Source organism: Centruroides sculpturatus, unplaced genomic scaffold, assembly GCF_000671375.1.
Source record: "Centruroides sculpturatus isolate CEXI.00-Female unplaced genomic scaffold, Cexi_2.0 scaffold1082, whole genome shotgun sequence".
Classification (NCBI taxonomy): Eukaryota; Metazoa; Arthropoda; class Arachnida; order Scorpiones; family Buthidae; genus Centruroides; species Centruroides sculpturatus.
In genome coordinates this window covers 14,932-20,164 of record NW_019385300.1, presented here as the reverse complement: position 1 = coordinate 20,164, position 5,233 = coordinate 14,932, and the positions used below count along the sequence as shown (strand labels likewise).

The window sequence follows — 5,233 nt, the reverse complement described above, 5'->3', positions numbered from 1 at the left end:
AATAATGATTTCAATAAATTAGTAGATACTATATAAAAAAAACTCCTTAAACATACTGCTAAAAATATTTAAATACAGTTGTCCCTCTATAGTACGACGTTTTTTAATCCGACATGCTCAGTAGTCCGACGCACCTCCCGTCAAAATACCCGTCCCCGTTACGTGTCTGCTTGCACAGAAGCATGTCGCGATGTGAATCTCCCCATCCAATTCTTACNGTCCGACGCACCTCCCGTCAAGGTACCCGTCCCCGTTACGTGTCTGCTTGCACAGAAGCATGTCGCGATGTGAATCTCCCCATCCAATTCTTACTCGATGACACACATTTCGTGTGTTTTATGTAAGCAGTTCTGTTTGAACAGTTGGAGTACAGAATATTGTAAGTTACTGCTAGCAAAACAATGCGAAATATGTAATTATTTTCGGTAATCCGGACACTTTTGGTAATCTGACACACCTTTGGTCCCATACCTGTCAAATTATCAAGGGACAACTGTAATTCGATAATATTAAGTTTAGTAAAAAATGTATTTACTAAACATATATGCATTCAACTATATTAATATATATGCAATTTAACTTTATTATACAATAGACAATTCTAACTTTCGTACGAAACAAAATATTATATTTTTTGACATTTTTATTGTATAAAATAGTTCCAATACCATTATTTTTATATATATTTGTTGCATACACTTGACCTACATACCAAAATTATAAACATGTATTTTACTTATGCGAAAATAGAGAAAAACCGAAACTACTTTTTTGATGCGTAATTTAGTTATTAATATTGTTAAATAAAACTTAAAAAACGATTGTATAAGTTTTTTGTAACTATAAGAACACCAAAATTATTTTAGAAATACTAAAATATACTGCATAATAATTGTTATTTAAAGAATACTTGCTTCGTTATATAACTATTTTTTTGTTTTAAGAAAAAAACAAGATATAAGTTAGGTTTGCGAGTGTAGTATTACCATTCTCGAGATATGACACAACACTCTCTTTACCTTTTCACTTCGTCGACCTTTAACCCCAAAAATCGAATAGCATCAATCCCTTTATAAACAATATACCCAGCAAAATTTCTGAAATTTTCGATAAATATATAACATAAACATGTTTATAATAAAACACAAACAGTTTTATAAACATTTTCAAATTTAATAACATGTACTGTACTGCACATAATTCTATCTGAAACTTCATAATATTTCTTTTAGTTATATGAAACTCAGTTTTCTAATAGAGCAAAATTAGACCTCAATTTAGAGATTCCAATCGTGCTCTACAGAGGCTGGCTCTATACTGCAAATCTTCAAACAACGAGAGTTATATGTATTAATAGAATATATGCACAAATTTGTGCTTCATTGTGCAATTTAAAAAAATTGTAGAGCTATAAATTTCAACTGTTTGTCCTTCCTTAATCTCGAGAACAGAGACAGATATGTGAAAGTTAAGGTGTTCAAATGTTAAGGAAGTAGGCCCCGATTAACTGTATACGAACTTTCAGTTTACTTCCGAAATCACGTAAATTCAGTTCAAAATTTCCCCCCTGAAAGGAATTAGATTAACGGTGTGACTCTAACAGGAAAAACTATGGTGTTCAGAGTAATGACACCACTAAAATCGAAAGCATTGTGACGATGTCTCAATAATTAATAAATTGCTCGTACAGTATTCTAATTAAAATTGCAATGAGGATGACTTAATCGCAAATTCTTTCTCAACATGTTTATTAAATTTAAATTAATTTATACAATCAACTTGTTATATTTATTATTCGAGCATGTAAACGTTGTAATGATATTTGTTATATATATTCAGAAAGCGGAAATGTCGACATTTCCAATTTGACTCAATAAAAAAAAATATTTTCACAATTTTGGTTGCTGTTTTTCGCTATATAATGCCAGTCATGTGTTTCATAATGTAACCGAGATTGAAAAATTTCGGTTAAACTGTGGAAAATTAATCGGAGTTCGAAGAAAAAAATCAGATTACGTCTTTCATCCCCGCTACATAGCACCACGTGACGTAGCTCTTCCATTGTTTCTGCTGTTTCTGCATGCCCGGGTTCTCTACCGATTTAAACCAATTGTCGTTTCGTCCGATCCACATATCAGCAGTTACACTTAACTCCATTCTCTGATCTTATCACAAAGTTTCAACTTTCATGTAACTACTTCAAAATATGTTTTTAAACGTATCACCGTATTACGTATAAACGTAACGACTCTCCGAGACAATGTTAGAGACAAAGTTCTTTCATTGCAGACTGGACAAAATCTCAATCACGGATGATTTCAACGAGCGACTTTGACTTAACCAACGCCTTTCTCACTTAAATGCCGACTGACTTTATTGTTATAACGTTCCTATTTTTAGTTCAATTTAATTTTACTTCTATTTAATTTTACTTCTTTATTACACTTTTCTTTTTTATCTGTACTTTTTGTCAATTTTGTTTTTCTCTAAACAATAAATTACTTTCATCTATATATAGAAAATTGCTTGTTCTGACTGACTGAATGAATGACTCACTAATTCATCATCGCCCAGAGCAAACCGCTGGACCTAAAGAGGTGAAATTTGGTACACAGTTAGGGTACGTCATGAAAACGCACACTAAGAAGGAATTTTTCGAAATTCCCAAGTGGGGAAAGAGAGAGCATTAAGGCTTAACCGAAATAACGGCTTCTACTGTGCTATTTTAGATGCGATTTTTTGTTTTTATCTGCGTTTTAGTAGGGTATGTCATGAGAATGCACACTAAGAAGGGATTTTTAGAAATTCTCTAGTGGGGGTGAGAGGGAGAATATATAGTCTTCATCAAGTACTTAAGTGTATTAAATTAATAACATTTCAGACATTGTTATAAATATTTTTATCCATTTCGATTTTAAAAATGTTCGAACCGTTTTAAATTCGAATTTGTTATTTCGTATTCGTATTGTATGCGTTTTAGTAGGGTATGCCATGAGAATGGACACTAAGAAGGGATTTTTCTAAATTCTCCCGCGGGGGGAGAGGGAGAGGATTAAGCTTAACCGGAAGAATGGCTTCTACTGTACTATTTTAGATGCGATTTTTTGTTTTCAACTACGTTTAGTCTTCATCGAGTACTTAGGTGTATTAAATTGATCACATTTCAGACATTGTTTAAATATTTTTATATATTTCAATTTTAAAAATGTTCGAACTGTTTTAAATTCGAATTTGTTATTGCGTATTGGTTCGATTATAGAACGATTGTAAACGTTCCAAAAAATTGATCAAATTGAAAATAGTTCGTTTGATTCTCAGCTATTCTCTTCAGCGGTAGGTGTTATATAACAATTACTATGGTTATTGAAATATTGAATGTAAATGGGGTTTGCTTGCAAAACCTTCGCGGACGAAGTCGCGGGTAACAGCTAGTTTGTGACATGTCACTGCTCAAACTACTCGTCCAAGCTAACTGCTTCGAGAACATCATCTCGAGTTTGTCGATGTCACCGATATAGTAATAATTTTAGAAATTTTTTTTACCTTGCAACAACTCTAGTTTATAACCTTTACCATACATATTATTTTTTCAGATCCATCCAAAGAAGATGTGGTAAAGTTTTCCAAACCTGATGTTCGTATAATTTTTATTGTTTAATAATAATTGTTTACAGTTTTTGATGATTTTTTTAAATTTTTAGTATCTTTCAAGTGATTTTGTGATTTCTCCGAATGAAATACATAAACATATAACATTTCCTTTTTCCACGCTCTGTAAGTACAAGAAATTCAGGTAAGAAATGAAAAACAATTTCATTATAACTATAAAATGTGTTTAACTAATCAATTACCATAATAGTACTTTATTCAGTAATACATACAACAACTATATTTAATCACAATTATTAATACAGAAAGCAGGTATACATGTTATATATATATTACTATATTCGTCAACATACAAAATTCGAAAACTAAACCAAACATATATGCTTATTGCAGAATAATATAATTGTTTGTTTTTTTTATATACAGATTTATTTTTAATATATTTAATTTAAAGAAAGAAAAAGCTAACTTCATTAGAATTAGAATTTATTTCATGTACTTTTTAAACACTTTACAGTGTAGAGTGCGTTGCTACGTTACCTATAGTAACCTTTCCTAATCGTCAAAGTTAGTGTTATATAAAAGAAATATTAAAAGAAATAGTAAAATACTGTTTTAAACGATAGTTGTTTCATCGAATCCCGTTTACCGGTGCATTATATCAATAGAGTGTAAGATACTTTCGAAATAAAGAAATTTTTCGTATGTCTAACCTAGTGTAACAGCTATTCGTTTTATTTTTTAAAAATCAAAACACTAAAGTATCGTGCGCATAAAAATAAAAAATTCCTGTTATATCATAGCTTTTGAAACTGCGATTAGTTTCCATTCACTCTAAAATGTTATGACTCAAGGATTTTTCAGTAAAATGAAGTGTCTTATCTCCCATCTTTTAAATTGAAATATCACTTTTATATAACTAGCATATTAAAATTACTGTAAACAAAATTATACATTTTTGACGTAAGTTTGCTAAAATCATTCGATAACAATAATATTCTTACCTCACATTTTAATGGATTAAATCGTTATTCGAAGAAATATAGAAATAAAAAATATTGGCCTTGGAAAACAGTAAACAGGATTTTCCCATTTTATCTCTTTCACACTTTTATGTCTTATTTTTAAAAATAATTTTACGTAATATATCGTTTCTTAGATTCACGTAGGTATTTGCGCCATTAATAAAATGCTACTCTTGTATATTTAACTAATTTTTATTTTTTTTAATTTAGATGTAAATTAAACAAACTGAATGGAACTGAATTCAATAATTTTGTGGAACAAGTAAAAAATGGGGTATGTTAAACAATTCGTATTTACATAAACTTTAATATATTCTATGAGTTTTTTGTTTTTGTGTAACCTAACAAAAATGCCTTGATTAACTTTATCGAAATATCGCCAGTTTATTATTAAGTAGCGTTATATTTCCACTTTTAAAGAGGAAAAAGAATATTAATGCCTATTTTTCTATTGTGCGAAAGTAACTAAATTTAATTTGTTACATTTTTTCATTACTGATTTATAAATTTTAAGCGAAAAATTAATTTCTCGTGTTTAACTTTATCATGAAATTTAAAAAAATATATATTATGTTAAATTACTTTAACTCGTTAGTATA

The 5,233-nt window shown here is 29.7% G+C and overlaps 1 long non-coding RNA gene across 2 annotated transcripts; it reads left to right on the top strand.

Annotated features, from left to right (window-relative positions):
* The first annotated feature begins 3,389 nt into the window (after window positions 1-3,389).
* Window positions 3,390-4,909, top strand: LOC111637353. Of its 2 annotated transcripts, XR_002758679.1 has the most exons (4): window positions 3,421-3,517; window positions 3,594-3,634; window positions 3,702-3,793; window positions 4,845-4,909. It is a non-coding gene; the product is annotated as an uncharacterized LOC111637353 (long non-coding RNA). The 2 variants fall into 2 exon arrangements; XR_002758678.1 differs by having other exon boundaries at window positions 3,390-3,634.
* The last annotated feature ends 324 nt before the right edge of the window (window positions 4,910-5,233 follow it).